The 24992-nt window shown below is 44.4% G+C and overlaps 1 non-coding gene across 1 annotated transcript; it reads left to right on the top strand.

Moving 5' to 3' along the window:
• The first annotated feature begins 24524 nt into the window (after nt 1-24524).
• Nucleotides 24525-24599, top strand: Trnat-ugu. The gene has a single exon. It is a non-coding gene; the product is annotated as a tRNA-Thr (tRNA).
• Nucleotides 24600-24992: the final 393 nt, after the last annotated feature.

The raw sequence follows: 24992 nt of genomic DNA, 5'->3' as shown, positions 1-24992 counted from the left end.
CGCCGGAGACGTTCTCCTTACTTCATTCGTGGATGACGCCACCACCCGGATTAGCTCTTAACGCCCGCAGGTGGATTCTGGGAGCGGGCGCGCTGTGAAAGGCGAGAACCGCCGACACACGATTCTCTGTTAGCAGGGAACTTAAAAGGGCGTCTTGGAGACAAACTCGACTGGTGAATAACTTCGATCACAATATATGCTAGAATGATGTCAAAACACATACAATTTACAACCTCTCGATTTAATACGCAATAAAGCGAGCCTCCGTTTTTGGAAGTTTTGATGGTCATCTCTCTTACCGACAGTCTCGTACCTACTTGTCAGAAGTTAATAACGGGGTAAGTGCTTCTGGAAATCATCACACAAACTTTACTTAATCGTTGCATAAAACTGTAGTTGATCCTAATATGTCAGAATGGAATTCTCTTACGATCTCTGCTATACAGATCGGTGGTAACACTTGCTAGTGATTCTACTCGATGTTCAGGTATTGCAGTAATATATGACTTGTCTGAGTGACGACATTGTGCTATAATAACTGCCTTTGAATGGATTAAAATATCCTTTTATTTTTGCATTCATTATTTCACTATTTTCAGATAATTGTACAAGCAGCGATCAGAAAGTTTCCCTTTGAGCGTGTTACTGCAGAGTGCATGTAACGTAGCCCGACTCTGATACGGGTATAGAAGAACAGACATCTAGGCAAGGAACTAGTGCGGCATTCGTGTCTTTTCGACATGCATGCGATACATGCGGAAACGTGAACCATGGCGACGTTATTACCAAATGCAACCCAAAAAGGAACAACGTGCTGTTATTCTTTTCTTGGATGCCGAAGGACAAACAAGGATAGACATCCATCGGAGAGTGAAGATCGTGTATGGGGCAGCATGTGTGTTCAAAACCACGGTTGTGGAATGGTGAGCCAAGTTTGGCACAAGACGTCGGTCGAGCTGGGAGTTACGCGGAGGTTACACAAACTCAGGTGGGAGACATCAGACCTACAGTCCTGATCTCTACCCATGCGACTATCACGTCGTCAGTCGTTTAATAAAAGACATTGGATGGTCGACGATTCCTGTCGAACAAGGATGTGGAACAGGCAGCTACGGACTTCTTCACGCATCACGACGCAGTCTTTCAGCAAATCTTCAGTCTGGTGCGACGGTACGATGATTGCTACAACGCTCATGGCTATTTCGCCTGATTAGCATACAGATTCTGGACTCTACGGCCTTCGAACGGAAACTTTTTGATCTCCCCTTATACGATATAGCCCGCCAACTGGGTGTACTTTTATTACAGTCAAACATTCATCAAGCCACATAGTGACAAAGAAACATAGAGGATTGGCTGGACTTTACAATTACAGACATGATATGAATTGTTTCCTGAATAGTAGTGAAATATCTGGTTGTAACAATATGTACCGATTTGAAATGAGTTCTCATGGGCTCAGTTGTAGGCAGAGGCGTGTATGTGTATTTGTGTGTGTGTGTGTGTGGGGGGGGGGGGGGGGTATGGGACTACAGCCCCCAGAACTAAGCGTGTTCCTTCTTAATATGTACAAAAAAACAAAATACAAATAAAAAACATTTGCATCGTAGCTTTCAGACTTAATAGTCTAGAGAATTTTCTCGCTATTCCAGATGATATCGAAATAGATAAAAAAAAAACCACCGTCGTTTACTCTGTAGGATTGGGAGACAAAATTTCTATGAGCTCATTCCCCCTCCTCAGACTAAACTCCTGCACTCTACTCTGGTTGTAGATAAGGCAGGGGGCAGACATTGGTCCATTAGCAGATGCTGTTAAAGTGCAGTTGATGTAGAAAGGAGCCAGTTTGCAAATCACTTGTGCGTTCGGTATTAGAATATTGCTGAAGTGTGTGAGACTCACACCAGATAGATGTATCGTGGGGGTACTGAACGTGTGAAAAGAAAAGCAGCAGGAATGGTCACAGCTTTGATTCTCGGGCGACCGTCACGGAAATGTTGTAAAACTTTGAATTGGCGGACTCGCGAATTATTACGCGAAAACCTACCTACAGAGTTTCAAGAACCAGTATTAAGTGAAGAATGTAAAGACAATATTAAGACCCTTATGCATCGGTCGGTAGGGACCCTTAAGACAATATGGGACTAATTACAGCACACACAGATGTACTGAAGCAGCCATTCTTCCCGAAGACGGGAAGAAACGCCAGCATGTGGCACTTTGTTTGCTAAGTATCCTCTTCCACTTCTTGTTTGGAGAGTATGTACGTAGATGTACAAGTAGCATACCATTTGCAGTTACACGAGTCTACTGGACTATGTACAGTACATCTCGCAGTTATTTGATAGATTATTCCGAAAGTGTATACGCAGCCGAAAGAGCGCAGTAATGAGTGCAGAATAAAAGGACATTTTAATACACCCAACGGCAGCCAATGTAACTGAATATTATCATTCAGGTAACACGTGCTGGCTGTGGACCGTACTGCGACGAAGAAATTAGATGTCACTGTGAGGTACTGTGAAATATGTATTTTGAGATGTTCACTTTTAGTCTACAGTTGTGACATAGACTACGCTGCATAGAATTAACAGCTTAGCACGACCGTGACTGCGCGGTAGTTGCTCGGAAAAAATGTCGATTACGGATAATATGTTGGAAGGACCTGAGGATCGACAGTCTATTTGGGGACGCTACGCAGGAGTTTACTACTATAATTAGCAAGCTCCAACCACACCTTCTCCCGTTCATCCAACGTGCAGCTCGATTGTTGAAAGGTGTTCGGTATTTCATATGCTATTTATTTATAAACATTTTCCTTTGCTGACGATATCCGGTATCCGATACTCTCTTTTTTTCCTAGTTCTGCAATGCCCGTGTTGTTGCCAGGTTACGGCATTGTAAATAAGACCAATGAGTTTTCGGTAACTACGAAGCGTTTGCACATGAAGCTATATTTGGTTGCGAATCACAGTCCAAACCGCGAGGCTTAGCAATCGTATTTCAGTTGGATGTTGAGTGGGGGGAGCCGGCATCGAAGAACACAGTCGGGCACCTGGCCCAGCAACGCTATCTGCTGCTCGTAACCTTCACTTCGTCACTAATGAACGCTAACGAGAGGGGGAATGTCACACCGGAACATCTGCTTGTCGTGTGTGTGTCTGTAAATACAGACAGCTGGTCGGGTGAGAGTGTTGTGCAGTGCCATAGCATTGTTCTTCAACACATCGCAAGGGCTTCATACGCCCTATGTTGCTTCAACGATCGAACTGTCACAGCTCAGGTTACTAGTGGACAATATTTCTTACCAAGTAAATGTAACATGCAGACATAAATTGTCCGTTTTTCCTGTCAGCAATTAAAGTTTCTGCACATCTCATAGACGTAAATAAATTCACACTGATTTCTAACAACAGTCACACTAAAACATTTATTGAATTAAGCAAACATTAACGCATCTCACATTTCGAAACTTGTTCATTCACCGGAATTTTCCGAACTGCGCCAATCAGGTTTGCGTTTATGTGGTTTGGTAGTCTTCGCATCAATCGGGATGGTAAAATGCATCAAAGTCATTATGTCTCCGAGATCTAGTTTCGTTTTTGCTTGAATGAAAAACGCAATACTGACATAAGAAGCGTTCCGTCTTTGAGCTCCCTGAGATTTTAGACAAGCGAGACGCACGAAACGTCTGTGAACTAAATAAGCGTGACAATAACCAAGTAACGGAAAGCACTGTGAACGTAATGTTTAAGTGGCACCAAAGTAACTAATTGCTAATGGTGTTCACCAAACTTAGAAACATCTAGAACCTTGCATAACACCCATCCTTTGCGCGTTATAGATAACCAGGGGACCCGTGCGAAACTTTCGCGCTTTTGTAGTTTTAAACAATGACAGCATTTGGAATAATTGCAGTCGTTGGGAAAACGGTAGTTGTGGAAATGACGAAAAAAACATTTTTAAAAATTAACCAAACGACGTGAAATAATAATCACGAATTTATGATACGTTCTTGCATATAAATTTCCATCCAATATAGCTTGTAATTTCTATTTTTCGGCCGTAATATTTACATTTAAATGTTGTTGAAGGGAACTGTAATGAGAAATACGTATATAAAATCGAAAAAAGTAAATAAAAGCGAAATGTGTATGTTAGAACGTGGTGTTCACTTCTTACCTAGTACAGCACTAAGGCCGCAAATAACCTCCAGCTGTATTTTGACATTTTAATTGCACTTCGTACTTTATGCAAGCAAGTTACGCCGTAGTAGCAGTTGGTAAATCACGATCCAAAACGACGATGACAAATATGTTTGTAAAACGTTTATCCGTTATGGATCAGGAGAAACTTTTAAATATGTTTGTCGTTTCGGAAAGAATATTTGCGTAGAAAAGTCAACCTGTACGGCGGGCAGAAGTAATGGACTACGCACTGGTCACGGTTATTATCTATGACAATGCTGCATAGAAATTATCCAGTTAATAAGTACTTTAAAACAAATAAAATTGTATTTGTAATAAGGTAAAATGAAAAGGGAGTCTCTTATCCATGACTGACAAGTTAGCTTCGTAAAATACAGGTATGACTCTGGGCATACATGATCCACATTTGTCTACTGATTGTTAAAAGTCTCTTTTATGTTAAAATTTTCTGCAAATAGTACGTTTTAGCGCAAAAGCGGTATACGGTGACTGAAGTCGGTTAAAAAACCTTTCTAACGATATCTCATTCATCCCTGTGCGATTAGTATGTGTTGAGCAAAAGGAATGTTAACTTGAGAAATAATTTATATGATGATCAACAGTCTGTAGTTAACAAAAGATCTGTTTCAAGCCACGTCCCTGATTTAAGAATGTTAGGGGCTATAATTCAATGTTAACGTCAGCGATTCGTATTTCTCAGTTTCATGTGAGATTAAGACTGAACGTAGTCATGAACTGACGCAAAGTGCCACTGATTTTCACAACAGAGTAGATGCGATTACCCTTTTCTGACGAGTGGTCCGGAATCAGCACTAATCCTTGACATTCCGATCGCCCTGAAACTTTCCGTACAACGACGAGGTTCTTGATGTCTCTCACATGGCGCAGTTAGGTCTTACCAAAGCGAAGATTCAGCTGGCAACCCTTTGAAACACCGGCGTAAGAAACATTTCTTCGCACGTATTACCCGTGTTGCTGCCTGTCATACACGAATACTGAAATGTACGGCAGGAGGTCCTGACAATGGTATTAGTATATGACTGACGGTCTACAACTGCAGTGATTAAGCGAAGTTCCTGGATTACATTAGCCGTGTGTAAGAAATAAGAATACATCCCGGCATTTTCTTCTGACGACTTGGAGAATGAAACCTTACGATAACAGCTGGTAGTCAAACTACGTGTCGGCTGGGAAGTGATTAGTAAGACGAGTTTCCATACTATTCTAAATAGCAGTGGGCGTCTTCACACTATCTAAATTTATGTTTAAAACATCCTTTAAAAGCCGGCCGCGGTGGTCTAGCGGTTCTAGGCGCTCAGTCCGGAACCGCGCGACTGCTACGGTCGCAGGTTCGAATCCTGCCTCGGGCATGGATGTGTGTGATGTCCTTAGGTTAGTTAGGTTTAAGTAGTTCTAAGTTCTAGGGGACTGATGACCACAGATGTTAAGTCCCATAGTGCTCAGAGCCATTTGAACCATTTGAGAGCCATTCTTTAAATTAGCGAGTTGAAGCGCAGGTGAAGCTATTGCCAGAACAGCGTACTGTTATGTTTCACGAACTTATATTACTGTACTAACTTTCTACACCTCATTTCTCCACGTGAGTGTGGATAAAGATCTTTGGAGCACTTTACTGGTGAACGAGAAAGTTAGTTTTCAGAGAAATCCTTATCTATCATAACTGTCCGTGTTACGTGCATGGGAACATATGTCGCCAGAATTCCGCGAATGATGTTGTTGTTCCTAATAATGCAGAAATTGTTTGTAACCTCCCTTCCACTATATTTTGTAACTAAAACGCTTTTCTAGTCAGTTGGTTAAAAGTCCTGGAGTAGACAGCATGTCGTATTTAATAATTTAGCCTAATCAGGTGTTCACGCAAGAACAGTGATTTTACTGTATCGAGAAGAAACCATAAATACCAACAAATACAGGTTGTTTGGCGTTTATTGTCCACATTGATTAGATCTAGTCATCTGTACCCTTAATTAGACTACCGTTATCACTGCTTAGGTCCATAGCCTTGAGTCTGACACGAAAATTTCGCTCTCAGTGTCAACACAGCTTTCGCTTGCTGGAGCGTTCGTGTTTGGAGAACGGCCCGTTTGCTCTCATTAACATTTATATTACGCGTACAGTTAGCAGGGGGCAAGGCAGAGGGGAACCGACAACATGTATTGCTGTAGCTGACACCATACAGGGGCCCGCATAGTTTATCCCTTCGTAGTTGTTTGATGACCGGATGAATATTTGAAGAGGGTTCTCGCTGTTCAGTAAAAAGGGGCCTGTTTCTACAGTTATTTAACAGATTGGAATTGGTTTAAATTTGGTAGTTTCCCCCCTTCGAATCTTGGTTATGGTAAATGAATTGTAGCGTAGTCTGAGCTTCCATATTTACCGAACTAAAAGACAGATTAAGAAATGCCGTGTTACGTAATAAACAAATGTCTGATGAGTATTTTCGTACTTCATGCAAAGTGTGTAGAGTTGAAGCGAACATGGTACACACATATTTGTGCAAGAAAATAACTACCACTCGGAACTCGATGAGAAAAAAGTTGTATCTTTACAAGAACCGCCGTAAGGGTCGTAAGTTGAACAAGTTTTTCGGCTAGATTGTAAATTTTTCTCTGATGTTAAACAGAATACCTTTGAGTGGCTAGTTGGTCATTTGCTGTTTTCTCTTTCCATGCTCAGAAGCACTGATATACAGAAACTCATTGACCTTTTGCTATTGCCACATTAATTACCATTTTCATCAAGGAACCATAGGTAGGCTGTCAGTACTCAATTATCTGAGTGTGATTCTGGAGACGGGTTAGGAACTGAAAATGACGATGAATAGCATTCAAGCAAGCAACTCAATCACCTGATGGGTCAAAGCAGTTAGGAATAACTGTGTAAAATTACAGACAACATAAATGCAGTACGGTTTGAGACTACGTATTTAGAGCCAAAGTATTGCTTGGTATAACAACGGATTTTTTGCTGTCGTGAAAGCGAAGGAAACTATGTATTTTGCATTTCATGGCTAATTTTGTCTGTGCACTGGTTGGTTAGCAAAAAACTGGACAAGTAAGTTCCTCCAACAACAAATATGAACAAATGACATATATCATTAGCATAAATATCCCATATGTGCTTGACTGTAACACAGTGAAATTCTCATTTTATGAAAAGACAAATATTCCGTGGCAATAGTTACAATTCTGCTGTCTCCAATATCCATCTTAAAGTAGTTAAAATAATTCATCAAAATAGCGCAGAACAAATATTCTGCAACAAGATATTATAATCAATTTACGTTGTTTATATTTTTGTGGGTACAAATGTAGACTAGTCTTGCCTCGTATTTTCTTTCTTGTTTGTTTACTTAATTTTTTAAATTAATTCCTCAAAAAATGGTTCAAATGGCTCTGAGCACTATGGGACTCAACTGCTGAGGTCATTAGTCCCCTAGAACTTAGAACTAGTTAAACCTAACTAACCTAAGGACAGCACAAACATCCATGCCCGAGGCAGGATTCGAACCTGCGACCGTAGCGGTCTTGCGGTTCCAGACTGCAGCGCCTTTAACCGCACGGCCACTTCGGCCGGCAAATTAATTCCTCGTTTAGTGTAATAATTTCAAGGACGTTTAGGTAATGCTTCCTGTTTCATCAACACCTTCACAACGTTGTAATTAATTGTATTTGAATACAAAAAATTTTAGTACAAAATCTGGTCCAGTGATGAATTAGAAGATCCAAAATCCAGAGGTCTCGAATTCAATCCTCGGTCAATTCCAGGGGTCCTATTTGCTACTTATCACTTCTTTAGTCTCTGGCAACATTTGTTGGTCTGAAGAACGCCGAGCTACACCGTGGTCCAGAGTTCACATTACGCTGTAGACCCACTATACACGGCTGCGTAACTGGGTTTAAAGGTTAGAGAAAGGCGACGACATGCCACCGAATACCACCTCCTGTACGGCCATCCCTTGCAAAGCACTGTCGTGTTTAATACAATCTTCGGACTGATGATTGCATTTAATATCTACGTGTGTCGTGCATGAAGTATGAAAAATGCTGAGTGCTAAGTTTTGGTGGGAGGTACTTTGTAAATTACCAGTCAATTGCAGTACCACTTTTCCGTCTATACAGTGAATTAGGAAAACTGCAAATATTTATTTAATTTAAGCGCTTTGCTACCTGACGGCTCTCTTACATCGGACCGGGCAGCCTGTGGTTTACAGTGTACACAGACACTATCTAAGCACTTTAATGTGACCACCTGTGGAAAACCTGAACTTTTTGCAGCGCGGTCCGCTCCGAGAAGTGCAGGAAGAGGTTCAGCGATGTTGTGGGAGGTACTGAGGGGGATGTGGAGCCATGGCGACTCCAGTGTCGTGACCAGAGTCTGGATTGTGTTTAAATCTGGGGAGTTTGGTGGCCAGGGGAGAACGGTAAACACATCCTTGTGCCCTTCGAATCAAGACCGTTCACTGCGACCTGTGACACGTTGCATTGTCCTGCTGGTAGATGCCATCGTACCCAGGAAAAACAAACTGTACGATAGTGGCGGACATGATCCCCAAGAATAGATGCATGCTTGTGTGGATCCATTGTGACCATCCAGGGAAGGCCACGAAAACATTCCCCAGGCCATAAAGCACGCAGTGTGTTTGCTTTCACATGTTTCACGCCATACACGCTAGCGGTCATCTACCCGATGGAGCATAAAATGTGAGACATCTGAAAAGGCCACATTTAGTCATTTAGTGGAAGTCCAGCTGTGCGTGCAAATTCCAGCCTTCGTCGCTGATGAACAGCAGTCAGCAAGGGTGCATGAACCAGGCTCCTGGCTGCGGAGCCGGCCGAAGTGGCCGTGCGGTTAAAGGCGCTGCAGTCTGGAACCGCAAGACCGCTACGGTCGCAGGTTCGAATCCTGCCTCGGGCATGGATGTTTGTGATGTCCTTAGGTTAGTTAGGTTTAACTAGTTCTAAGTTCTAGGGGACTAATGACCTCAGCAGTTGAGTACCATAGTGCTCAGAGCCATTTGAACCTGGCTGCGGAGGCCGATACGCAGCAACGTTCGCAGAATGGTCGTCGAGGAGACACTGTTGATAGCCTCTTGGTCATCTGAGCTGTCGGTTGTTCATCAGTTGCACCTCTATTCGCCCGCACACATCTCCGCAGCCGTCGTTCACCCCTGTAATCTATATGAAGACGGTACCTGTTCTTTTGGACATGTCCGAAAGAACATATCCCATCGGTGATCATGCAGCGCTCTAGAATGAAATGATAATTAAATCAAGACCCTACGCTGTTGACAGGCGTTGATATACATCAACGGGGACAGTTGAAACTGTGTGCACCGACCGGGACTTGAACCCGGGAACTCCTGCTTACATGGCAGACGCTCTATCCATCTGAGCCACCGAGGACACAGAGGATAGTGCGATTGCAGGGACTTATCCCTTGCACGCTCCCCGTCAGACCCACATTCCCAACTTAATCAACAGATACCATCTTCATATAGTTGAGGCTAACCACCCATTGACCTTCTTCTTCCGTGCTGGATGCACACGTATTGCCCGAAGTCTTACGGGACTCGGTAAGATTGTCTGCCGCGAGTAATGAGTGTAATGGGCAGGGGCACTACGAATGTAGCGTGTGGACATTAAGCTGGGAATGTGGGTCTCACGGTGAGGGTGCAAGGGATAAGTCCCTGCAATCGCACTATCCTCTGTGCCGTCGGTGGCCCAGATGGATAGAGCGTCTGCCCTGTAAGCAGGAGATCCCGGTTTCGAGTCCCGATCGGGGCACACATTTTCAACTGTCCCCGTTGATGTATATCAACGCCTGTCGATAGCGTAGGGTCTTGAGTTAATTATCAAAATGGTTCAAATGGCTCTGAGCACTATGCAACTTAACTTCTGAGGACATCAGTCGCCTAGAACTTAGAACTAATTAAACCTAACTAACCTAAGGACATCACACACATCCATGCCCGAGGCAGTATTCGAACCTGCGACCGTAGCGGTCGCTCGGTTCCAGACTGCAGCGCCCAGAACCGCACGGCCACTCCGGCCGGCAGTTAATTATCATTCCTGTCATCTATGGCTCGTGGCGCACCACAGTTGCCTCGGCGCCTGTTTCGTATAGCGCCTGTACGCTATGTACTGTATACTTTAACCACGGCAGCGCGCGAACAGTTTACAAAATCAGCCGTTTCGGAAATACTTCCAGTCCGGGCCCGAAAACAAATGATTATGCCCTTTTGAACGTCAGGTAAATCGCTCCGTTTCCGAATTACGATAACGACTTCACTGTCTTCCGCGGCCCCCCAACACGCTTTACTAATCCTTCACTGCTGGTGCTGCCATCTGCCGCCTGTGAGTGGTTATTGCATGATAACATCGAACATAGGCGGTGGTCACATCAGTGTGACTGGACCGTGTATATTTTGTATGTGACACTGAAAGACATTACATTAGTATACATAAGTCGTATAAAGAAGAAAAAAAGAGGGTAAAAGTGGAGAATGAGACAAAATGTAGGCAAGGAGCTCAATAGTATCTGGTATTTTATTTAAAAATGTTGAGATTGCAGATTTTGATGCCACATGAAATCAGCGAGGGGTTTAGACAGGGATCATAGAATCCCGAAAGGTTTACCACCATCTTTTTAGGCAGGGATGCCATTATCTCAAGGCACCTGCTGTTGGTTTATTTTTAAGGTGGGCCACCTATCTAACGTGTCTGACCTTCGTCACTATCAGCTGTCTGACATACTCTGTGGAACAAAGACCTCTCTCACAAGACTTTACCATGCGCCATCGTCTTCACCATGTTTTCTAGCGTCACCTTTCTTCCATAGGTCTTCATCCTATGATATTGTAAGGTAGGCTGTTTAGGTTTTTATGTTGGTAACGCCACGTAGTGCTGTGTATGAAAATCGCTGATTACTCTGTGTTAGTCTGTGACTGGCTGGACTCATTGTTCGAATATTCGCTAGTGTAGTGTTGGGCAGTTGGATGTGAACAGCCCGTAGCGTTGGGCAGTTGGAGGTGAGCCGCCAGCTGCGGTGGATGTGGGGGGAGAGATGCCAGAGTTTTGAGAGGTTACTATGAGCGGACGATCTGGACGTGTGTCCGTCAGAAAAAAGAAGTTTGTAAAACGGATGTCACGTTTTGAACACTATTAAGGTAAATACATTGTTTGTTCTCTAGCAAAATCTTTCATTTGATAACTATCCCTATCAGTAGTTAGTGCCGTCAGTAGTTAGAATCTTTTATTTAGCTCGCAGTATTGGCGCTCGCTGTATTGCAGTAGTTCGAGTAATGAAGATTTTTGAGAGGTAAGTCATTCATGAAAGGTATAGGTTATTGTTAGTCAGGGCCATTCCTTTGTGTGGCCGTGCGGTTCTAGGCGCTACAGTCTGGAGCCGAGCGGCCGATACGGTCGCAGGTTCGAATCCTGCCTTGGGCATGGATGTGTGTGATGTCCTTAGATTAGTTAGGTTTAATTAGTTCTAAGTTCTAGGCGACTGATGACCTCAGAAGTTAAGTCGCATACTGGTCAGAGCCATTCCTTTGTAGGGATTATTGAAAGTCAGATTGCATTGCGCTAAAAATATTGTGTGTCAGTTTACTGATGATCAGAATAAGTAAAGATAAAACCGCCTGAGTACGTTGAGTTTTACTCAGCTTTTTATGTATCAAATAATATAGAAGTTTACCAGCACAGTCATTCTTTACATTGAAAGGGGAAGTTTCAATGTTACCGGGGAGGTCATATTCGAAGGGCTTGACATAAACACAGGTTATGAGTGAAGACTTGGTATGTAAGGATCTGTGTGTGTTTCATTACATACAGTTTTTTGTAGCTTTCCAATCACGTGCGTCCAGCCTATTTTACACGAGAAACTTTAAGATACATAGTTAAATATCCATTAATCACAAGATGCGCGTACGTGCAGGAACAGGCGAGAACCAACGGTGAACGTCTAGGCGACGCTAAATACGCGTTTCCTCTCTCCGCTGAGTTAGAGCACAGAAAACGATGTTGTAGCTGTGGCTGGTTAATGTCTTATACGAGGTGCATTCAAGTTCTAAGGCCTCCGATTTTTTTTCTCCGGACTGGAAAGAGATATAAACATGCGCATTGTTTTAAAATGAGGCCGCGTTCGTTGTCAATACGTCCCAGACATGGCAGTACCGTACGGCAGATGGAATTTTACCGCCAGCGGCGAGAATGAGAACTGTTTTAAATACTTAAAATGGCGACGTTTTCCTTACTTGAACAACGTGCAATCATTGGCTTTCTGAATTTGCGTGGCGTGAAACCAATTGAAATTCATCGACAGTTGAAGGAGACATGTGGTGATGGAGTTATGGATGTGTCGAAAGTGCGTTCGTGGGTGTGACAGTTTAATGAAGGCAGAATATTGTGTGACAACAAACCGAAAACCTCGGGCTCGCACAAGCCGGTCTGACGACATGATCGAGAAAGTGGAGAGAATTGTTTTGGGGGATCGCCGAATGACTGTTGAACAGATCGCCTCCAGAGTTGGCATTTCTGTGGGTTCTGTGCACACAATCCTGCATGACGACCTGAAAATGCGAAAAGTGTCATCCAGGTGGGTGCCACGAATGCAGATGGATGACCACATGGCTGCCCGTGTGGCATGTTGCCAAGCAATGTTGACGCGCAACGACAGCATGAATGGGACTTTCTTTTCGTCGGTTGTGACAATGGATGAGACGTGGATGCCATTTTTCAATCCAGAAACAAAGCGCCAGTCAGCTCAATGGAAGCACACAGATTCACCGCCACCCAAAAAATTTCGGGTAACCGCCAGTGCTGAAAAAATGGTGTCCATGTTCTGGGACAGAGAGGGCGTAATCCTTACCCATTGCGTTCCAAAGGGCACTACGGTAACAGGTGCATCCTACGAAAATGTTTTGAAGAACAAATTCCTTCCTGCACTGCAGCAAAAACGTACGGGAAGGGCTGTGCGTGTGCTGTTTCACCAAGACAACGCACCCGCACATCAAGCTAACGTTATGCAACAATTTCTTCGTGATAACAACTTTGAAGTGATTCGTCATGCTCCCTACTCACCTGACCTGGCTCCTAGTGACTTTTGGCTTTTTCCAACAATGAAAGACACTCTCCGCGGCCGCACGTTCACCAGCCGTGCTGCTATTGCCTCAGCGATTTTCCAGTGGTCAAAACAGACTCCTAAAGAAGCCTTCGCTGCTGCCATGGAATCATGGCGTCAGCGTTGTGAAAAATGTGTATGTCTGCAGGGCGATTACGTCGAGAAGTAACGCCAGTTTCATCGAATTCGGGTGAGTAGTTAATTAGAAAAAAAATCGGAGGCCTTAGAACTTGAATGCACCTCGTACATACTTTTGGCTCGCAGCAATTCACATCGAGGCGATAGTTGTTATGAACACTACAAGGACAGTGGCACTTTTCCTTCTCTCGTATCGGCTGAGATGACGTCGCGGTTAGCCCACTGGACACGCTTACAGGAGCAAATCGCTTCAAATCGAGAGTCACAATAACTTTAGACCCCTCTGTTCGCATCATCAACAGAACAGGCTCTGCTAACGGTATACCACGCCTTCCACATCGCTGGCAACGGGCTCTGCACAACGCTGGTGACTACTTTGAAGGACAGTAACAGATGAAAACATGTAACTCTTTTGCATCGGTTGTGAAGAAATAGTCGCCACTTTTTGAGTTCCAACCCTCGTATATAGACGTGCCGTTAATGTGTATTGAAGATTTCAGGCATCTAAGTAAGGTCGTTAGTCAGTGCGTACACTCCAAGTGTGTATCGGCATACGAAAATGTAATTTACTGACATTCACAAAAAAATGTGATAAATTCAGTGTGTGAACTAATGTGGTTCATTTGATTCATTGCATATCAGAATATTCAGCAAGAATCACTCCTACTAAGAGTTCAGATTTGGCCGATGTGGCCGAGCGGTTCTAGGCACTTCAGTCTGGAACCGCACGACCGCTACGGTCGCAGGTTCGAATCCTGCCTCGGGCATGGATGTGTGTGATGTCCTTAGGTTAGTTAGGTTTAAGTTCTAGGGGACTGATGACCTCAGATGTTAAGTCCGATAGTGCTCAGAGCCATTTTGAACCAGTTCAGGTTTTTTAGTTAGAGCCGTGTAAACTTTATGAAAATTGTTAGTATTTTTTGAGGCGTTCACAAGTTGTCTTACACTAGCTGCTCACTGTGTTGTTATTATGGTCTTTGATGCGGCTTTCCAAGCTGTTCTATGCTGCGCTGTGCAGGCCTCTTCGTCTGCGCGTGCCTACTGCATTACGAAGTACACTTCAGACCATTTACTATAGTGCCGCCTCCCGTCACTCTCTGTACTTGGATATTAGTGGATGGGACGTTAAGGTCGTCACTCGGCGAAGCAAGCCGCGGAGGCTGCGTGGGGTACAGGACGCGAACGGCAGCTGGCGCCTCCCGCGTGCAACGTAATACTGCGGGCAGTCTTTAGCGACCCAGGGGGATCGGAGGAAAGATCCGCTGGGGCGGCAGCGCTCGATAACAAAAGGGAAGACAGTTGGCCGACACCGGGGAGGGAAGCCTCTGCAGAGGAGCCACCGCTGCGTCCGGCTGTTATCTGCTCCACACACGGCTGCACGGTGCTTATCGTCACACTGGTACAGCTGATTTTCGGGCCACACTCTGTGATTCGCGCCTGCAGCAGTGTCGCAGCTATGGCGTCCTCGTAAAGCGCTCCCACAGACGAGCGACGGATCGCAAGGGAGACCGACGGCGTCGTAGATCGCACGCGTGTGGCCAAATCGCAGCGATGGGCCGCTCATCGTTGGTAGCATGGAAATCCCAGGTATTCTGATGGATCACATGCGATTCGTTCACGCAGTATCGCTGCCTCGCTGTTTGGTAGCGGTGAGTGGCAATAGGGCAGCGATTAGTTTCTCTAGTTGTCAAGTGTGATTGTGCACCTTTTTCGTTTCGCTTTGCCAACATGGAGTAAAAAATTTACGTTAGAATTTATAGGTGTCCAGGGACCATGAACTACTCTTAGAAGTGAAGTGGAAGCTGCAGTTGCCATTTACATTAGGAAGTAATACGAAAAACACACTCCGATTTTGAAGTGACTGACAGTTTGAAATGGTTCAAATGGCTCTAAGCACTATGGGACTTAACATCTGAGGTCATCAGTCCCCTAGACTTAGAACTACTTAAACCTAAGGACAGCACACGCATCCATGCCCGGGCAGGATTCGAACCTGCGACCGCAGCAGCTGCGTGGTTCCAGACTGAAGCGCTTAGAACCGCTCGGCCACCGCGCCCGGCTGACAGTTTGAAGCTTGGGCTATAGAAGTAGAAGTGATCGGAGGTTCATAGTAATACTTCGCGATGCAATAGGTTCCATTTTACGATTTTGTGTGATTTTTTAAAATAATTATACGCATTATTAAAGTTTTTAACTTTTAAACAGAACGGCATACGTACCTATTGTAACGTTAAGAAGGACGTTTTGATGTAAATGTTCAAGGAATATCTATTATACAGTTGAATTCAAGTTCCTTCTCATTTCACGTACTGTAATTTTCCTTCATACAATTTATAACAGGAGTTACGGTAATCAGTGCTGCTATTGACATGGATTAAATTAAATGGCTCTGAGCACTATGGGACTGAACTTCTCAGGTCATCAGTCCCCTAGAACTTAGAACTACTTAAACCTAACTAACCTAAGGACATCACACACATCCACGCCCGAGGCAGAATTCGAACCTGCGACCGTAGCGGTCACGCGGTTCCAAACTGAAGCGCTTAGAACCGCACGGTCACACCGGCCGGCTATGGATTAAATTATTTAGGCGTAAATACTAACAGTTAAACAGTAAGACTAACGAATAAAAAACGAATTGAGGAGCAATAAACGTGAAATGAATTGTATTGTCATCCTGGAAAGACGACGCACACAACCCATTTGGCGTCAGTGGAAAACGTAATATATTCTATAAAGTAACCTACAGTTCCCAAGCAAAGGGTTTTAAAAGAAATTTAATAACTTATAATTCTCATCTGTTTTAAAATTATGTTTTGTAAGGATTCATGGGGATACGAAAATCGATTGCAACTGCTGTTAAACATAGCAGCCCATTTTCCGTAGCAGAACTCATAATGGTTCAGATAGCTCTAAGCAGTATGTGACTTGACGTCTGAGGTCATCAGTCCGCTAGACTTAGAACTACTTAAACCTAACTAACCTAAGGACATCACGCACGTCAATGCCCGAGGCAGGATTCGAACCTGCGAGCGTAGCAGCAGTGCGGTTCCGTACTGAAGCGCCTAGAACCGCTCGGCCACAACGGCCTGCGTAGCAGATCTTCTCGACATAGTGACGTGCGTAATTCTGACTGCACTTGCTTGGAAAATCGCTCCTGTATGGGGTGACGAGGCGAGTGACAGACTGCAGGTGATATCGCATGGTGTGGCCTGGAAAAAGGTGCAAGCCGCGGAACACCACTTGACGCTCCAGCCAGTAGCCTCATTCCACCGCGTCTGTCTCCGCCGTGTGGTTCAGGGTGCGCGTGGAACACTTAGCGCTGATATTCCTGTTAGCTTGGGTACCAGTAGCCTCTCACCACGACTGTTCAAAGAACTGAACTCGCACGTTTCAAAAAACATGACCGTCGGATTACTTTACAAATGAATTAATGTTTTAGTTATTTGACTTTAAGGGTGTGAGATCCTTATGGTCGAAGATACGAAGCCCAATTATGTTGGACGATTTAGTTTCAAATTATTCACTCATACGCTAATGGAGTTTTACCGCATGAACAACGAACATTCAGGGAGTGATAAGCTTTTCCATTATTTTCGTTGTTTTCAGGAAGGTGTCAGTGAGAAGACGTTTCGAAAAGGTGCGAAATTACGTGAACAGTTTGTTGAAAGTGATTAAAGTGCTCTCATTGTCAATTAAGGGGCAATACAGTCTGGGTAATTTGCTTGCCTCCCTCAAGGCATTTACACTCACTAACTTTAATACTCTACTTTTTGTTCTAAACGTCTAACGTAAGATTAAACCTTATATGGGAACATGGTTTTACGGTGCATTCTGGGGTACATCTACCTCGGAGTCGGGCAGGAGTTGGAATATCCACCCGTGGCACGAATGTCGCTTTTTTGTGATGTAAGTTAAGCTATTCTTGAATATTGGGATTTATTTGATAATTTAATATGAACGAGGTACTGAAATTCGAAAATTTTAATTTTTTATTCAATTTCAAAATTAATATCCATTAGTCTCAAACAGACTTCTATTAGTCTTGTACAATATTTTAGCTATACAGAAATAACGAGCGGAGTCACTTCTGTAATTCTGAGATAAACTAACTGAGGAAGTAACAACTTGTGGTGAATCTGCAGGGTCACATTTAGTGTTCATCGTATGTGACACATTATCATAAGAACTGAAATTGATCTTTTCTTCAGTTGGGTGATGCTGATCGACTTTAAAAGTAATAGTTGCAGTATTTCCGTACGAAAGATTGTAATCCAGTTGATTTTCAGATATGTCTGAGCCTGTGTCGTGTTGTACCGTTTTCGTCAGGTACATACGAATCATCAGAGTCAAATTCAGAGTGAGAGTTTTCAGAAAACGTCGTCTGCATAATTTGTCTGCTCCTGTTAGACGCATTTTGAGCTACTTCTCCAGCCATTACACTCTAAACAAAACAGCCTGAGATAGGAGCCAATATATCAGTACGCGTTACGATGAAAAGTAGTAGAAATGAGAACAGCGGGAAACTTAACATCAGAATTGATGGTCACGAAGTAGATGAAGTTAGGGAATTCTGCTACCTAGGCAGTAAAATAACGAAAGACGGACAGAGCAAGGAGGACACCAGAAGCAGACTAGCAATGGCGAAAAGGACATTCCTGGCTAAGAGAAGTCTACTAATATCAAATATCGGCCTTAATTTGAGGAAGAAATTTCTGAGAATGTACGTCTGGAGTACAGCATTGTATGGTAGTGAAACATTGAATGTGGGAAAAGCGAAACAGAAGAGAATCGAAGCATTTGAGATGTGGTGCTACAAACGAATGTAGAAAATTAGGTGGAATGATAAGGTAAGGAATGAGGAGGTTCTGCGAAGAATCGGAGAGGAAAGGAACATGTGGAAAACACTGATAAGGGGAAGGGACAGGTGATAGGACATCTTTTAAGACATGAGGGAATGACTTCCATGGTACTAGAGTGAGCTGTAGAGGGCAAAAACGTTGAGCGAGACAGAGATTGGAATACATCCAGCAGATAATTGAGAACGTAGGTTGTAAGTGGTACTCTGAGATGAAGAGGTTAGCACAGGAGAGGAATTCGTGGCGCCCCGTTAATTCGATGAACAAGTTCGATCCAGATCTGTTTCACTTCCCTGCTTTGCAAGCTAACATTATACGACTTGCACATGCGAGCTGTTCTTTCAGCGCGAGGTGGACCACGAAATAGGACAACCCGGGTTTTGATAGTGGAGACAGTGGGTTCTGTACGTATTACTACCCGTCAACCCTAACATAGATTTCCACGACTTGGAAGAAATTCGTTTCTTGACGTGTGCGCAGTAGAATAAGAACGTAAGGCGTCTAGTTGTTGTGTCGCAGAGGAGCCTGCAGATCACTTGGCAGGATCATCAACTCGCAGTCGATGTGGTAATGTATATTGTTTCTCATTACATGTCCCGACGGCTCTTAAAGAGCTGGTTGTGTTAACAGCGAAGCGCAGAGTACTGTGGCAAGTGGCTATTAAGAGTTATGCCTGCCTAACTGTGGCGCGAGCGCAAACTAGAGGATAAAGCCTGTGTTCGCGCTTGCTTACCCTCACGGGAAACCACCGGGACAGTCGTCGAGTTTCAAGCTTTCACTCGGCCATAGTTTAATATGGGACGTTTCATGTCAGCCACGATGTTGTGGAGAGTTTTACGGTTTAAAGCAGATTACTCGAACACAGTGTGGGACCTGCTCCTGTAACATAGCACACATCACTATAGGTGAGCCACGTCCAGACGGAAACCGCACGGCGGATCGACAGCTGGTCTATACACTAGCCAGCTTGAGTGCGGCTTCTGGCGGTTTTCCACGCTCGTCTAGGCAAATGATGAGCTGGTCTGCAATCTCTGCCTAAGAATATGCTGTGTATAGTTACAACACATAACGTGCAGAACAACATCAGCCAGATGCAGCGAGGCATCTCACGCCGCTGTTTAGAACATTAGGGAAACTTTTTTTGTTATTGAAGGTGAGCCTCGTCCAAACAGACAAGCCTGCAGTGGCAGAACACAGCATCAGCGAAGACCGCATGTTTGTTTCTGAATAGACAAGAGTGCCGTGCCGCGCCAACGGGTTCTGGGATTCAGTTGTTAAAGAGGCTTTGGGTATAAGAACGCGCGACGATCTTATCAACCGGAACAGCGGTTTCCAACTGAGCTCGGCATGGGACGTGGCGTTAACAAGGGTATGTCAGGAACGCTCTGACGTGAAAGCAGTGGAGGTAGCGTGCGGTTTAGACAGGCAGCACCAGGCCTCGATGCCTGGACTCCTACATGCCAATAGCTGTTGAGGCACGAAAATCGGAGAAAAATACTCCCATACCACTACACGTTAGGGTCATCATATAGCTGGTTTGGAAGCTACTGTTGGCGATTTTGACACCCTATTTGTGAGGTAATTATGTTTTTCTCTTTAACATATCCGTCTGCAGAACAGCGTGTTCCTTTTTCTGTTTGCCAGAACCAGTTTCGACATACATGTCTCATCTTCCTTGGGTTTAGATTTGTTTCTGTTAAAATATGGTTGTTTTTCTGCTTTACACTTTTTATTTTGTTTCTGTTTTTCACCTGATACTGTAGGGTTTTTCGTACGGATCTACGAGGTTTCAGAAGAGGCTGCGAGGATACTACAGGACGTACAGCAAAAAGGCACATATCAGGGGATAGAGCGTCTATCCGAGTTCGTAAATCACATTAGAAGTTCTCAATGTGGGCAACGTTTATGACGCGTCAAACGTCAGTGAAGCCGCTGACATGAATTTGCCAGAAGCCACGGCAGCAGCCTGCTTTGGAAATCTGTTTATTGAGTTGCCTGTCTGCAGGTGCGAACTAATTCGACGCGATAAAACGAAACAACGATTTGTCTGCACGTTCTGCCATGTCTGCCCCATAGTGCAACCATGACACGGCCCGTATTATGAATCGAAACTCGGTCAGATGCTCCATCCACTGATGTGTGTCGTTTTTCCGGATGTCTTGCGAGTTTCGCGCAGTCGTCTTCCGAAACTATGGAGGTACTTACGGATAAACTTGTACATTAATTGTCAATATAGATTTGTACAGGTTGGCTTCCTTTTATACCATCTTAAGGCTTGCCAGCATATCAATAGCAAAGTAGTGGAAAGAATTTGTTTAAGGAGTTGTTATTTTTTGATACTACTTCCGAGAGAAGTTGTGATGTATGTTCGGTACGTGAGTGTTTCATCGCATTGTACAACAAAGAAAGCGCAGCAAGGATTCTATAAACTCTCTGCCAAACACTTACGTGTGGACCGCAGAGTAATCGTGTAGATGTAGGATATTATTATTATTATTATTATTATTATTATTATTATTATAAACTGCCCCGAACTTTTTGAACCGACTATATACAGGGTGGTCCATTGATAGTGACGGGGCCAAATATCTCACGAAATAAGCATCAAACGAAAAAACTACAAAGAACGAACCTCGTCTAGCTTGAAGGGGAAAACCAGATGGCGCTATGGTTGTCCCGCTAGATGGCGCAGCCATAGGTCAAACGGATATCAACTGCGTTTTTAAAATAATAGGAACCCCCATTCTTATTACATATTCGTGTAGTATGCAAAGGAATATGAATGTTTTAGTTGGATCACTTTTTTCGCTTTGTGATAGATGGCGCTGTAATACTCACAAACGTATAAGTACGTGGTATCACGTAACATTCCGCCAGTGCAGACGGTATTTGCTTCGTGATACATTACCCGTGTTAAAATGAACCGTTTACCAATTGCGGAAAAAGTCAATATCGTGTTGATGTATGGCTATTGTGATCAAAATGGCCAATGGGCGTGTGCTATGTATGCTGCTCTGTATCCTGGACGATATCATCCAAGTGTCCGGACCGTCCGCCGGATAGTTACGTTATTTAAGGAAACAGGAAGTGTTCAGCCACATGTGAAACGTCAACCACGACCTGGAACAAATGATGGTGCCCAAAAATGGTTCAAATGGCTCTGAGCACTATGGGACTTAACACCTTAGGTCATCAGTCCCCTAAAACTTAGAACTACTTAAACCTAACTAACCTAAGGACATCACACACATCCATGCCCGAGGCAGGATTCGAACCTGCGTCCGTAGCAGTCCCGCGGTTCCGGACTGCAGCGCCTAGAACCGCACGGCCACCGCGGCCGGCTGATGATGCCCAAGTAGGTGTTTCAGCTGCTGTCCAGCTAATCCGCACGTCAGTAGCAGACAATCTGCGCGAGAATCGGGAATCTCAGAAACGTCGGTATTGAGAATGCTACATCAACATCGATTGCACCCGTACTATATTTCTATGCGGCAGAAATTATATGGCGACGACTTTGAACGTCGTGTACAGTTCTGCCACTGGGCACAAGAGAAATTACGGGACGAAACATACTTTTTGAACGCGTTCTATTTAGCGACGAAGCGGCATTCACCAACAGCGGTAACGTAAACCGGCATAATATGCATTACTGGGCAACGGCAAATGCACGATGACTGCGGCAAATGGAACATCAGCGACCTTGGCGGGTTAATGTATGGTGCGGCATTATGGGAGGAAGAATAATTGGCCCCCATTTTATCGATGGCAATCTAAATGGTGCAATGTATGCTGATTTCCTGCGTAATGTTCTACCGATGTTACTACAAGATGTTTCACTGCGTGACAGAATGGCGATGTACTTCCGACATGGTGGATGTCCGGCACATAGCTCGCGTGCGGTTGAAGCTATATTGAATAGCATATTTCATGACAGGTGGATTGGTCGTCGAAGCACCTTACCATGGCCCGCACGTTCACCGGATCTGACGTCCCCGGATTTCTTTCTGTGGGAAAAGTTGAAAAATATTTGCTATCGTGATCCACCGACAACGCCTAACAACATGCGTCAGCGCATTTTCAATGCATGTGCGAACATTACGGAAGGCGAACTACTCGCTGTTGAGAGGAATGTCGTTATACGTATTGCCAAATGCATTGAGGTTGACGGACATCTTTTTGAGCATTTATTGCATTAAGGTGGTATTTACAGGTAATCACGCTGTAACAGCATTCGTTCTCAGAAATAATAAGTTCACAAAGGTACATGTATCACATTGGAACAACCGAAGTAAAATGTTCAAACGTACCTACGTTCTGCATTTTAATTTAATAAACCTACATGTTACCAACTGTTAATCTAAAATTGTAAGCCATATGTTTGTGACTATTACAGCGCCATCTATCACAAAGCGAAAAAAGTGGTCCAACTGAAACATTCATATTTCTTTACGTACTACACGAATATGTAATAAAAAATGGGGGTTCCTATTTAAAAAAACGCAGTTGATATCCTTTTGAATATGGCACCGCCATCTGGCGAGCCAACCATAGCGCCATCTGGTTTCCCCCTTCAAGCTAGACAAGTTTTGTTCTTTGTAGTTTTTTCGTTTGACGCTTATTTCGTGAGATATTTGGCCCGGTCACGATCAGTGGACCACCCTGTATAATACATTTAGCAAGGCCTTGAGATACCCGATGAAGCGTAAAATGTATTTGTGGGATGGGGGAGGGGGCGTGGGGCAGGGATAAGAACCCAGATAATTTTTAGGGCGATGTTCACGACTGGGACGAGAAGCATTAATCACTGGCCTGCCAGCACCTTAACAGCGAGAGGTTTTGACTTCACTAAAAATGTTTGGGAGGAGGAGGAGGAGGAGGAGGAGGGACGAGAGCCTTATAGCTTTGGCGCACGCACCTGCGAGGCGGCAGCTGCTTCATGTGCGCCGCCAGTAAATTACGCCGGGCAGCGCGCTGTGCGCGAAGCGTTGCGTGGCGGCACGCGGCCGCACGTCTACTCCAGTGAAACCCTCTCTCCATGGGAAACTGCGTAGTCGTAACCCAGGACCTTACGTGAAATCTACTGATGAGCAACCTTACCACCCACCACCTCCTCTCTCTTTGCCGGATAACTACTGCATACTACAATTTGTTTCTGCATCAGTGTTCGGCCCAAGTACCTACGAACTTGGCGCCACCAAACAAGCGTGCGTTACCGACATCGCAAATAGAGGCGGACCAGCAAACTGACATCTCTTTCCAGTGGAGCGGTATTCAAATCCTACTCCACACATCCAGACTTAGATTTTCCTTGATTTCAGTAAACAATCAAAGCGATCGGCGTTACGGTCGCTTTGGAAAGGATATGGTCAGTGCCTTCCTCCACAATTCTCCAATCCGAGCGTGCGTTCCTCATCCAGTGACTTCGTAAATCGTCGGAGGGAGGGCAAACGTCTATATAGACGTACACGTTGAACTGAACCGTTATTTATATTATGTTGCGCAGTACTGCAGTCTCCATGGGCATGTTAATAACTTGCAATGGCGAACCTAGCTGGGTGCTCAGACTGTCTCAAATTTGCTTGGCAAGGCAAACACAGGTGGTGGCATACTGTTCTGAGAGACGAAGTGGCCGAGAATGGCGTGGGCTAAGCTTAAAGTTTCTCCACATTATTTACCTTTTGCGTCGATGACATACCGTCTATGGTATGAAGGTGGCGTCTGTTCTTTCGGACATGTCCGAAAAAACAGATGCCATCTTCATATCGTTAAGGCTAACCGGTTGATGACCTTCTTCAGCGCGGATGCACACGAATTGCCTGAACTCTTACGGGACACGGTGGATTGTCTGCCGCAGGTAATGGGTATAATGGCAGGGGTACTACGAATGTCGTGTGTCTACTATAAGTTGAGAATGTGGGGCCGGCCGGTGTGGCCGAGCGGTTCTAGGCGCTTCAGTCTGGAACCGCGCGACCGCTACGGTCGCAGGCTCGAATCCTGCCTCGGGCATGGATGTGTGTGATGTCCTTAGGTCAGTTAGGTCTAAGTAGTTCTAAGTTCTAGGGGACTGATGAACTCAGATGTTAAGTCCCATAGTGCTCAGAGCCATTTTGAGAATGTGGGTCTCACGCGGAGCGTGCCGGCGGTAAGTCCCTGCAGTCGCACTATCCCCTGTGTGCTCGGTGGCTCAGATGGATAGAGCGTCTGCCATGTAAGCAGGAGATCCCGGGTTCGAGTCCCGGTCGGGGCACACATTTTCAACTGTCCCTGTTGATGAATTTCAACATCTGTTAGCAGCTAGTGGTATTGATTTAATTGTAATTTCATACCGTCTATGGTCGTCAGTCCCTGGGATGATGATGATGATAATGACACGTTTTGCGCCTCCTCGACGAACTTTATAATGCAGCGTATATTGTATATATACCCTGGGTTGTAAAACATCATTTCATACTCATCAAACCAACACAAATGCAACGTTGATCTGCACGATCATTTAGTACTATTTGAAACATCCCCTTAGAAAAATTATAAATGACTGTGCTTAAACTGACACACAATATTTTTAGCGCAACGCAATCTGACTTTTAATAATCCCTACAAAAGAATGGCCCTGACTAACAATAACCTATACCTTTCATGC

The sequence above is a fragment of the Schistocerca americana genome, chromosome 8 (assembly GCF_021461395.2).
Source record: "Schistocerca americana isolate TAMUIC-IGC-003095 chromosome 8, iqSchAmer2.1, whole genome shotgun sequence".
Lineage (NCBI taxonomy): Eukaryota > Metazoa > Arthropoda > Insecta > Orthoptera > Acrididae > Schistocerca > Schistocerca americana.
This window is presented reverse-complemented; position numbering and strand designations above follow the sequence as displayed.